We start from the raw sequence: 13986 nt of genomic DNA on the forward strand, positions 1-13986 counted from the left end.
AGGTATTAAAAATGAGGACACCAAGTACTTTGTAGGCAAAGGGATGTAGCTGGAAATTAGTGAAGTAACAGAGATCAAAAGGGAAATAACATGGGATGAACTCAGTGACAAGTCGATTTTAACCCCATATCTCAGAAGGCCCACTATACAGAGCATTTATCATATGAAGGGTAACATGTTAGAAGGTCAAATTGTGGATGCTTGCAACCAACTTAGAAGGGAGAACAAAATAATCATGAAAGGCAGAGGGATGGCGGGTAGAGAATGATGAACAAAGTTAGGTTAGTTGCAACAATGAAAAGAGAAACGAGAGGATTCCAGAGGAAAAGTGGAATAAATGACAATAAGTATATCAGTGGTGGGTGGTGAACTTGGGTATCCCCAGGAAAGTCCCAGGTGCCAGAAATGCAAGAGGTTCCCATAAACCTAATGGGATAATGGCAGTTGAAATACCAAGCAGCAAAGAGGTAGAACCACTAGAGACTGCCTCCTATAGCTAGACATGCACACCTGTGAAGGAATGGTGTTGCACACACAGTTCAAAATCTTTATCCTATAAATAACCAAGGCCTACAAAAATGCAAATACAAAAACAGAGCAAAGACTGAAGGGAAGAGCCTTTGGAGACCTCCCCACCATAAGAACCATTTAATCCACAGACTCTAAATCCTGGCCTTATTACTGATTTCAAGATGTGCTTGCAGATAATACCCTAATATGTATGTCCTCTGAGGGGCTCCACCATCACCTGACCGTGACAGATGTAGTTACAGCTAACCTTTTGAAAGAACCTGATAGCCAGAAATGAAGAGTAAGGGGAATGCCTGAAGGATCTGAAGGGGATTGAGCCTAAAATGAATAACAATAGGATCATTAAGTTTACACTTTCGAGGCTCAGGAAATTTATTACCAAATAGAATATACTTGGGTCAGTCAAAGGGTTCTGCTACATAGGTCGTAGAGCATATGGAGAAGACAACTGCCTCATTTGCCATATCTGGGAAGGGAGTCAATTGGTCCTGTGGAGACATCATATCCCAGAGAAGGGGGATGTTGGAGGGCTAAAGTGAAGTGGCAAGGAGATGGGGGAGCACCATATTAGAAACGCAAAGGATCAGAATGGGGATTCAAGAAAAATACCAGTTTGAGCAATGACATTCAAAATATAAAAAAAAAGAAGAGATTATTTTACACACATAGTGTTTATAAGATATTTAGGTTTACAATAGAGATGTTCACATCTGTTCTCCTTAAGGATTATATATTCATTATCTGTACTGTTTCAGGTTTACTGAAAGTTGAAATCCATAATTTTCATAAATTACTTAGTATTGACATTTCACAAAGATAAACAAAATTAAAGTTTTATCTTTTGTCCTTATAGCTATAAATCTTTAGTTACCTCGATGTTAAATTAAAAAAAAAAAAAACAAACAAACATATTTTGTATTTCTATCCCATTAGGTTTCCATTCCATGCCTCAAATGTCTCTCAGTCTTTGCTGTACTTCTCTATATTCCCTCCATTGTCGCCCTCTGTTTCTTCACATTTGACATTCCTGTTCCTGACTGTGTCCCTCAGCAATCCATAAGTACATTTGTACTTCCCAAAATGGAGACAGTCTGGACCATGTCCCTTGACACTTACACTAAACTGTCATACACATACACAGTTTGGAGAATTAACGTTCAGATTATAGCGAATTTGTATCCCATTTTTCCTTTTTGATCTGGATTACCTCATCTATGATGACTTTTACAAGATCCATTCCTGTCCTGAAAATTCCATGCTTTCTTTTTTCTGATCTGTAAAAGCATCCGTTATCTTTATGTCTTCATTTGTTAAGGAAGAACTTGATTATTTTCACATTATGAAGGGTCTATATACTAGGATGAATCAACATTTGCATTTATACCCTCGAGTTATATCATTAGGCGTATCCATTTCCATATTCCTGAAGAAACATCATATTGATTTCAAAAGTTGTTATAGAATTTTGCCTTCCCACAAGGATAATAGGAATGCTCCCCTCTCTCCATAATACAGTAAAGATCACTTGGCTCATGTGTTATTAACCAAGGTTTTCTGAAGGGGATGAAAAAATCTCAGAATAATTTTGATTTGCATTTCCATAATGTATAAGGATTATACATATTTGCCATTAGATTCTTTTTGATTTGAGTTCTTCAATTGTGAATTTTTTGTTTAGATATGTAGCCCAATTTAATTATTTTTCCTTGATATATAGTTCTTTAGTTTTTTATTTTGGTTTATAGAAGCTCATTGCTCAACGTGTACATGTAAACAATGCTTAGTATTTTTGAAAATAGACACTTTAATTTAAATTTGCTAAGGTCAAATCATATAATGTGCTCCCATTAAACTCACAGAATTGGCAGATCTGTTTAGCTTAGAAAATTCATTAAGGTCACTTTATGAAACATTCCTATATCATAAAACATAATCTATGTACATATAATTGTAGAATATGCTTTAATTGTTTAAATTTTTGAGAATTTCCACCAAAGTATTTTGAGGACAATTTACCCATATTTTGTCAACATCACTCTATTTCTTTGAATCCTACTTTTCTGTAACTTCTACATTAAAATACTGTTTAATAATCCCATGATAATCCCTTACAAAAAAATTTTCAATCCTCCAACAAAAGCCACTAACTGTCCACAGTGTGTCAGTTCGGAGTAACAGCTTTCAGGCATTTATACTGCATTCTGGACTGTTGACTGGCTTGAAGCTGTGCCTGAAACCATAGCTGCTATGTGACATGAGAGTATCACTTCTTGTATCCAGACGACGCTCTTTATGTCTGATCCCACCCACAATTTGGGCACCTACAGTCTCTTAGCACCTTGTTTCAGGATGGCTTTATAGTCTTAGGGTATAACATGCATATCCAACTCATTATGGCTGAAATCAATAAAATGTAGACAACTATATAATGAATGAAAGGAAGAGGTCACTCCTGGAAAGTATTAACAAGATTGTCATAACCTCTGGCCATGTTAGGTAATGAAAGGTTTGAATTAATAAAATGAAAGAGAATATAGGAAACATGGAGAAAATACAGATTATTTAGATTTACAGTCCAAAATCTAGAATATATTTTAAAGCATTCGTGATTTACTGTGGGGAGCGGGTGTAGGGGCAATCCCAAGACAGAGCCCGGGACTGCTGCCGAGTCTCAAGACTAGCACCTGAAATTAAGCCACGCCCAATCGTGAGAGCTGCCCAGGCACACCATGAGGATAGATCAGGCCATGTGACGTGGACCTATGAATGGAGGTTACGCAGACTGGACCATTGAGGTGGTTGAGGGAGGATATAAGGGAGTGGGCTCAGGGGCTGGATGATGGCATTGTTCCTGCTTGCAGACAAAAGGGTTCCTGAATAAACTGCTTTGAGAAGAATGTGGGGTGTCACTCCTTTCCTGCTGGTCGGGGTTGGAAGTGACAGTAAATACTAGATGTATTCCATTTATCAATATTAAATCAGCACATTTTTTTTATAATTTAAACAGCTCTATACTAAACAATTACAAAGAATCGGTATTTAATTTCTCCCACCTCAAATATCATAGGACCACATGTATTCAGTTGAAAAGAAATGAATATACATTTAAATAGCATTTAAAGTGTCTAAGACTATTTCATAAAGTAGAGAAAAGGATTGAATACATTAAAATTATATTTTTGAATCTGGTTTTATCTAACAATGACAAAGAATATAAGGAGAGAGAGTGAGACAGGGGGACAATGAGGCAAAAGGGAAGGTAATGAAGAGGGAGAAAAAGTTACAGACGACTGACACAAAGAGAGGAAGAGAGAGTATTACACACTAATTTACACCTATACACACATATTCTCAATAAAATACTTGTGAACAGATTCAAGTCAACATTAAAAATAATCTTCAACCAGATATGCTTTCTTCAAATCCCAGACATACAAGTTTGATTAGTCCTGGGGAAGTTGTAGGTATGGAGGATATAGTTCAACATAATAAAGGCAAGGTACAAGAAGCCAACCAAAATCATCTTGCTAAAGAGAGAAAAATCAAATGCAGTTCCACTACAAGCAGGAGAAGACAAGAATATACACTGGTTTCATACCTATGTATTATAGTATTTGTAATTTTAGTTAGAACAATATTACAACTAAAGAAGATCCAGGGAATACAAATGAAAAATGAAGGAATCAAAATGTTCAAATTTGCAGATGTTGTGATACCATTTTAAAAACTCTAAAAATGTATCAGTCTCTTAAGACTGAGAAATAGGGTCATAAAAGCAGAACATCATACGAACACACAAAATTCCTTAGCTTTACTTTTTGCCAATACAAACCATACTGTGAGAAAATATGGGTAAAATTCTCCTCACAATAATCTGAAAATATAAAATTAAATATTGTGGATAAAAATATCTAAAATGCAAAGACCACTATGAATTAGATAGAAGTGATCCTGAATAGAGACAATTGTTCTCTAAAAGATTAAGTTTCTTAAAGTTGAAAATACATTCATAAATAGTAGAATTCAAAGTGATTACTCAGAACACATTATCTTTCCTGTTTTCCAATTTCAAGCAATGGGAGAAAAATCAGGGAAATATTCCACTTGAAACACTCTTAAAATATATAACAAAATACCCTGGATTAGCAAAGTTATAAAGCATACTATTAGTTAGAAGACATATGAAGTAATGATGATCCATCCAGAATATATATGGAAATGTTCCAGCTGATGTTCTAAAGGACCTTAAAGACTTGAATAAATCAAAGCTTTTATAGTTTTAAGTATAAGTAGATAATATAATAATGTCAATTGTTAATTAATTAATAAAGCTTATGCAATAAATATTTATTAGAAAATTTTACTACAATAAATCACCCACTTATATGAAACTCAAGAATTTGACTATAATTATTCTACTATGGGACAGAGGAGAACTTTAAAGTGCTAAGTGCTAGCATGATTAGGGAGATAATTTTAAAGAGAAACAAAGAGGGAGGAAAAATATCATGAGATTAAAAAAATGTAAGGGTTACATACACAGTGTGATGTTGTTGTCAGAGTAAATATTTCAAAGGATTGGAGCGTCCAGGATTTATTTATTGATTTAAAAGGTGAGGTTACATAGCAACAGGAGTCTAGACTATCAGATCAGATCTCCAGAAAATGCCAAATGTTTCTGATAGTACTACTAATTTATAGTAATCATAAAAATGCCAAGGTGGGAAATTGAAGGTTTTTTTTCACCTCACAAGTTACAGTTCATAATGGAATACAAGAAAAGGACACACGGAAGCAGCATGAAAATTAAGAGGAACTCTGCTTACTAATCTGCTCAGCTACCTTTTCTCTATAACCTCCTCAGCTTACTAATGTTGGTACCATCCACAGTGGGCAATGTATCCATACATCATCTAGCCATCAAGAAAATGCAAAATACTGATGCCTACAAGCCAATCTGATGGAGTCAGTTGCTCAATAATGCATCATTTAGACAGCCACAATAAGCAATCACAGCAAGCCATAAAAGGAAAATAGAAAACTTACCCAACAAAAGAGTACCCCTTCATGAATGGAATTTGAGATCAAAAGTGAAGTTCTATATGAGGAAAAATTAGATGGATTATGCCAGAAATCACACTTTATTTAAAATAAAAAATGACAACAAGACAAAGCCACAAATAAAATATTGTGAAGTTTGACATTTTGAAACCTCTTCTGGAGATTGCAGGGTAGACTCAGGACATGGTTTTTGGTTGGCAACAACATTGACGATCCAGTGTTTTGGTGGAGGATTTTCCATCAGATGCCTTAGCTTTACTACAGATGCTAGGTCCAAATTACAAATCATAGTCAGTCAAGTTTTTGCCACATCTTGTGCTCCAAAGAAAAGGAGCAGTTCATTTAGTGATGATTTTGTGATGACTCTAACTCATATCAGAGTCATAGATATTGCCAGCATATAGAAAACCACAAGACCCGTTGTCAAACACATATTCTCCGCATTGCCCACAGTCACCATAGTAATTTGAGTGGTGAGCTGTACAGTATGATTTGTTTCTGTTTTCTGTTTTTGCATCGTATAAACCTTGTTTCTTTGACCGACAGAGAAGTTTCAAATAAAATAATGAATAATTTTTGCATTGAAAGCTATTGGTGGCTTGTAGTTGTAGTTGAAAATGAGAACCTCAAACAATCTTCACTCGATCCTCTTTTTTTAGAAATGGGGTTGATTTGCTTTTGCTTTTGCTTTTTGTTACATTTTGTTGATTTTTTATTTTATTTTGTTTTCTTTTTCTTTTTATTCTTTTCTACATGCAGAGATCAATAATTGGTCGAAAGAATTTCAAGTACAAATTCAGATGGCCGGAAAAAGCCCAGCCTTTCTGACAGGTCCACATTGTTGGCTGTAGTATGTTTTTTTTTTTTTTTTGTTTGTTTTTGTTTTTGTTTTGTCTTTTGCCTTTAATGTTACCCATTTACACTTTCTTGGATCCTTTTTTCCTGGCATAATTAATACTACATATATACTATAATTATTTGAATTTCAACTCTGAAATTTTAACTGCTCTATGTCCCTTCCAAAACCGGAGACATGTATTGAGTCTTGTATGGTCTTGTTTTGATTCTTAGATCAGGAATCATCCTGCAAACACTGAAGGTCCTGTTTCCAAATTGTTTCTGTATATTTCAATAAAGATGCTCTTGGCCAAGCAGTTGTGTGTCTGCAGGCAGGTTAGTAGACACAAGGGTGGAGAAAGGATTTAGTACTTCAGATGGAGTAAGAGCTACCAGTCATGTGAGACCTAGTATGGAGTGGCAATTGGTGTAGCAGGCAGGATGTTAGAAACACAGTAAGATGAGAGCATACTTGGGGTGGTGAGCAATGACTAATGTCAACTGAGCAACTGAGCTAGGGCAGATTTAGAGGTGTTGAGTAGGGAGTAAAAAGGGTAGCCTGCTGTTTGGTAGAGGCTTAAAAAAAACTGAAAATAGAGCTAAAGCACATCAAAAGTTCCTCAGCGTATGTGGCTTTCAAGTGCATTCTAAGGGAACTTGATCAGCTCTGGTGGCTTGGTCTTCCTGGAGCTTAAAATGAGGCAGTAGGAACAACCTTCTGCAGAGTCTTATGAGAGCAATCCATGACCATAATGAGCGTGTCCAAAGTCACCTAGACCATGAGAGTTAGAGCTGAACCACATGTATCTTTTGATTATAACCATTTCTTCTTTGTGATCTTTTAGTGTTCCATTTGCTCAAAACTATTAGTGAAGAGGGTAAAATGATTCTAAAGGCTATTCTTGGTTGTCAACTATTCATCTGAGATTAATTAAACTTCAACGACAAAGGGAATATGTGTCGAATTTCTGCATAAGGGCAAGGTCAAATGTACTTCTTATATGGATCTTTGGAGTAGGATGTTGCATCTTTAACCTAGAACTTTATCAAGATCTAATTGTTATATATATTTTTTCAGGCATCTGCAGATACATTCATTTGAAGAATGAATCCTTCTCACTGGAGACCATAGAGGGGACCTGCATATCAATAATAAACGTCACTTCAAGATATCAAAGCAAAATATCAAAGTGAGAATGGAATAAATTTATTAGGACAGTGTTTTGCAAACAACTTCTTTCACAAACAGCCTTGGAAGGAGAGTTCTGAAATTTTAAATTTCATATTTGGCTTTGCTGGTACTCTGACAGAATCAACTCACAACTGTTTGGGACTTTATGGGCAATTATACACTACAAACAGAGCTGAATGCATCATATGCTCTGCCGTCTGTGTTAATATGGGTACAGTGAAGAACAACTATAATAAATCTATTCATATGTTTTTCAAACAGCATCCTCATACAATTGTGGACTTCTGTGGGTTGTAGGATGGCTGAGAGCTGCAAATGCAGAAGTGGGATGGTACATGCTTTGGGTGTGAAAGGCCTGTGTGTAGATCATAAACAACTTCACAATATTCATTCCTTTAATAATTACTAGGAAGTGGACTTCTGTAAAATGACTTCAGCAGATCAGCATGGTAGAGAAACAGTAACAGATTCTCTGTAGATTTAAATGCATTGGATTGTGGAACATAGACTTAGAGGTAAAGACATGTCAGCACATGAAGACTGAATAATCAAACCTCTGTTGCCCCTTAAATTTCCCTACCACAATTTTTGAGGCAAACAGCAACCGATTTTTGCACTGAGTAATAGAATAAAAGCCAATTTGTTGAAAATGTCAATCATAAGAAAATGCTGACATCTTCTGTGACGCACATCAACTCTCTGCCTGGCTTCAGGATGGCTGAATGTCTCCTGTCAGCATGGGCTTTTACTGCCACTCCTTTTATAAGTGCAGAGCTCCAATCTGCTTCAGGCACATCATCAGCTCCCCATTCTGTTGCAGGTAGATTAGATCACTGTGTCTGCCTATGCATTCTTTCTCTACATATAAAGACCCAAGGAACTATTCTCACTCCAGTGAGCTTTTGTAAGTAATCTTGAATCCCATTGGTGTTGTTGGTAGATGTAATGTCTTCAAATCTCAGACGACCATGATTGCAAAGGAGTTGATTGAGGAAGTCTTGGATATTTCTGTAAGAGGGGCAATTGGGATTGATGAACAGGACTGCCTTCCCACACAAGATCTTGCAGTTCACATACACATGAGCCAAGCTGACAAAGTGCATCTTCCCAGAAAAGAATATTTAGTTGAAGATACTGGTCTGTTTGAAAATGGCAATCCCTATGTATTCTTAACCATGCATTCTATTTGAATCCCCATAGAAAACATGGAAGAAAGAAGCTTTTACCTTTCCTGCTTGCAGTCACATTGCTACCAAAGCCTCACAGACATTAGAACCTACATACTGAAGATTTATCCATATACCAATGACCAGATGAGACATCTAGCCTATTGGACTAATAAACTAATGAAACATTCTAGGACTTTACAAATAGTCAGCCATTGTTAAATTATGTGGTCCATAGTCTGTGATCATTGTGACTAGTCTGATTCCTCTGTAGAGAGATATTCATCCTTTAGTATCTGTTGGGGAACAACAACTACTACACCAGGTATCTATAGAAGACCTTCTACAGCAGTTTGTCTCTAGTAAGATTTTCAGCTCATTTACAAATTTCCAATGGCCACATTGCCTTAGTCTGATTTTCGTATGATGCTTTGATACAGTCATTCTTATTTTCTATAGTTCTTGGCAAGAGAATTAAAATAGCAATAATAACCTATCAATGAAATGCACATTAATTTATTTGCATGAGTGCATCAGAGAGAAGGATTATAGGATAAACAAGAATTGGAAAACAAGATGTCTTTCCTTCTGAGGACCAAGACCATGAAACCTGAACTAAATAAAATCTGAGAAAAGTCTGAAGTTTGGTCTTTCCTTCAATCATGGGGCTCCTAGTGAAGGAGCTCAGGACTCAAGTGTTGGCAAAAATTACCTTTATTGCTGAGTCAGGTCAACTGCTGAATACCTCATTCATAGACCTGAGGAAACTCGTTATCCATCCTGTTATAATGTGTATATATCTATGTATCATTCCTAGAATGGACACTTTACGGTTTGTTTGAAAGCAACAGTTTGTCCCTGGAGAGACACAGATTTCTTCTTTAACACATTATTTCACAGGCTAATTGTGGGTCTCATAAATTCATTCCGGGAGTTGCTTTACAATAATCATTCATTTATCTGGAAGAAACACTTTTTAATGTTGTGAGATCTACTAGAACAATATCAAACATAATTTTTCCTTCCCAGTTTAGTACTGAATCATACTCCACTAAAGGTTTGTGGTCTCTGATGAAGGCAGCATCTCCCCAGACTAGTCTGAATATTGCTCTTGGCACTGCATTTATGATACATCAATGTGATTTCCTTACCACTTTCATCATCAGGAGAGATTTTTAATTCTTCATTTCATCTAATAGGTCTAATCTACATCGTCACCCAGGATGAGATTTGAGAGTTTTGCTAAAAAAATATTTAAAAAATTAAAGAAATAAAAGAAAGGAAAACTGCAAGCTTATCTCACCAATTGACTGAGAAATCTAAAGGGATAGTCAGTGTAAATAGTAGTGGAAAGGCTGAGATGTTGAAATCTCAACTAGAAGCACTTCTTTCTCCCAGACATTAGTATAAGAAACAAACTGCACTATTGGCATCCAAAGCATAGAGAAGTTTACACTGACCAGAGGACACAATACTTGTCTTCCCCTTCTTACTTAGGACTTTTTTATAATTGACAGAATGAATGAATGCCATGAGCTCTCAAGAAAACATCTGTTATCTTTCAAATACTTGGCTTTTGGAATAAAGAAATGAATGATATAAAATCTCTGACTTCCAGAAGCCATAAGAACTGAGAAGTCTTGATGCTTCTGAGAGGCTTGCAGCTCTTGATGTGGAAGACTCAGGTCAAGGCTATCTCTTCCGCATTCCCATTCAATCTATACCAAGGTCTCACTGAGTTTTCCCATGGACCATGTATTTCTTCCTTTTTTTTTTAGACCAAGACAGAAGACCAACTTCCTTCTCCCCTTCTCTTATCTTTTCATGTTCTTTGTTATCCCTCTCAAATGGCTGTTTACTCTGAATTACAGGATTATTTGTAAACGCTAGAGGTCCTGAAGGAATATCTGAAAGGGAGTTTCATTCACAACAACACTTGGGACATCACAGAAAAAGCTAGGGATCTCCAGGTTAAAATAGAGTATTCAAGGAGGGCGTAATGATGATGTCACTGACACCATCCATAGCCTAAATGCTGAACAGCTTTCCTTACATGGACCAGATACAAGGGTGACATTTCCTGGTATATCTCCTGTGACACAGTGGAAACCTTTATGAACTCCATCTCTCTAAAGCTGCAAACTGTTCTTTGCTTCATTATTGGTTACATGCTCTGAATGGTTAAATTTGGTCAGGGACTTGGCATGGATAGAAAAGATTTAGGAACATGGGATATTAGAGATTCTCCTAGATAATATTTTGTTCCCAGGTTAATTACTATGAAATAAAGTTCAATTTCTATGATTTCTCTGTCCTCCACAGGTCAGTATTTTCTCTACAGACCCTTAGTTGAATGAATATTGTATTTCACTTCTTATTGTATATTCCTTGATAGGTGATTTTATAAATGTTGCTGAATGTGTACTCAAAAATTCGAATTTCCACTTCCATTTTTTTTGCAATGATTTCTCAACAAAGGCGCACAGCTACAGACTGAGTATAACAGTGTAAATATGGTGTACCGACATGAAATGATAAACTTTGAATTCCTATTCTATCCAAAATTTCCAGATATCAGTAAAGCAAAGGACCACATGGAGCATAGAATTCTCTTCTTTAGTTGCTTTTGATATCATCTGCAATATCTACATTCCAGTGTCTCACGGTCATATTTAAGGGTTTAGGATGTTTTACCATGATCCTTTCTTAAGACCAAACATAAGATAGAGGAGGATTGGCAGAAAGAAGAATGGCTTCTGGACCTGTGAAACCTCAACTTCAATAGGTTCATAAGAACAGGAGAGAGTCTATTTTGCAATGCCTTTGTGGATTCTACATTCTTCACCTAGTTGTGCATAATCCATGTTAAAATTCCACCTAACTTCATACTGTAGGAGTCACCAAAAATACAATATATATATATATATATATATATATATATATATATATATATATATATATATATATATATATATAAATCACCAAAACTAGAAAAGATTGATGAAGCTAAGAAGTGCATTCTACCAGAAACCGGATGTAGATACATCCTGAGAGACACAGCTAGAGCATGTCAAATACAGAAGTGAATGCTAGTTGCAAACCAGTGAACTGAAAACCGCCCTCTTGTTGGTAGATTTTGAGAAAGGATTGCAAGCGTTGAAGGTGCTTTGAACACCATAAGAACAACTTTGCCAATGAACCAGTGCTTCCTCGTACTAGAACAATATTCAAAGACTTTACATGGACAGACCAATTGCCCTAAATGAATATGTGGCAGAGAATGGCATTAATGGGCACCAATGGAAGGAGAAGCCCTTGATCCAACCTAGGATTATCTTCTAGTTCATGGGATTTTCAAGGGACAGAAAGTGTGGTTAAAGAAGGGATAGTGAATATGTAGGGATGTTATGTGAAGGAAAATGAGAAAGAAAATATTATTTTACATGTAAAAATCGAAATATCCAGTTTAAGAAACCACTAAAATTTCCCAAAAAGTAAATAAAAGAATGACATAAATGATAAGAATACTGTCAACTAATCATGCCTATTGACTCAGAAATCTAAAGTGTTATTCAGAGTAATACTATTGGAAAGACAGAGATGATGAAGTCTCAACTAGAAGCACTTCTCTCTCCCAAATATCAGAGTCAGATAGATACTGCACTTTTGGAATCCAAAGCATGGAGGAGTTTACTCTGACCTGAGGACACAATACTTGCCTTTTCATTCTTCTGTGGGACCTTTTTCATTTGGACAAAAAGAATGAAGGCCATGAGCTCTCACGGAAAAACTGTGCCATTCCCAACACTTTCCCTTTGGAATAAAGAAATGAATAATATAAACACTATGCCTTCCAGGAACCATAAGAACAGAGATATCCAGATGCTTCTGAGAGGACCCCAGCTCCTGAATCCCCCATGTGAAAGGCTAAAATCAATGTTTTCTGTTCAGCAATACCACTCAACCCTTACCAAGGAGTCACTGAGCTTTCCCAAGCACACATCTTTCTTCCTTTTTTAGACCAAGACAGAAAGGCATCTTCCTTCTCCCCATTTCTGATCTCTTCATCCTCTTTGTTTTCACTCCCTAATAGCTGTTTACACTGAATTAGATGACAATTACTAAACCTTGGAGGTTCTGAAGGAATACCTGAGAGGCAGATGCAATCATGACAAAACTTGTGACATCACAGAAGAAGATAAAGCTCTCCAGCTTGCAAGATATTTTTCAGGCAGATCCTAATCATGATGTCACTGAGAACTGCCAGGTCCTACTGACTAAACAGCTTTCCTTACATTGACTAGATTTGAGGGTGCCCTTTCCTGGTATGTCTCCCGTGATTCAGTGGAAACCTTTATGCACTCCATCTCTCTAAAGAATATGTTATTCAAGGGCTTGGAATGGATAGAAAAGATCTTGTAACATGGAGTAGAGGAGATTCTTCTGAATAATAATTTTTTATTCCCAGGTACTTTTCATGAAATACAGTTCAATTTTGTAGGTTTTCTCTTTTTCCCAATGGCAAGTTTTTCCCAACAGACCTTCAATTGAATGAATACTGTATTTTACTTTCTTATTGTACATTCCTCGATATGGCACTTTATAAATATTGCTGAATGTGTACTCAAAATTTCTTTTTTCCAATTCCATTTTCTGCAATGATTTTGGCAGGGATGACATCTTTGTGGATTCAAGTTGCATGATCTGATTCAAACGTCCTTATTCAGAGGTAGCAAATAACAGGGAATTTCTAAGACTAAGTTTACTATCATGACATAGTGAACCCTTTTTAGTCCAACCATTATGGGGTCTGTGATATCTGGAAACAAATCAAAAGACTGGGATTATTAAAAGGGAAGAATCTTGCTGAAACATTCATGAAGAAATGAAATTCATATCTATTAGATTACCACAAAGAGGTTGAGCCTTCTGATTGCTGCCTGCTACCCAACACAATCCATATTATCTTTTATTCATTCCAAAGTAATAATAGATTAATGAATAAGACTCTATATAGAGAGAAAGTTTGAATTTAATTTGAACTTAACGATTATTGAAGAACAGAGGAATGATCTTTCTCACTACTTATGGACTTTCTTCATGTACGCTGGTATTGGCTTTTGGAAAAAGAAAGGAAAATTCATTTTTGAATGTCTCAAGTTAGCAAAAGTTTTATAGAAAAAAGTCATTCTACTCTAA

Source organism: Rattus norvegicus, chromosome Y (assembly GCF_021556685.1).
Source record: "Rattus norvegicus strain SHRSP/BbbUtx chromosome Y, alternate assembly SHRSP_T2T, whole genome shotgun sequence".
NCBI lineage: Eukaryota > Metazoa > Chordata > Mammalia > Rodentia > Muridae > Rattus > Rattus norvegicus.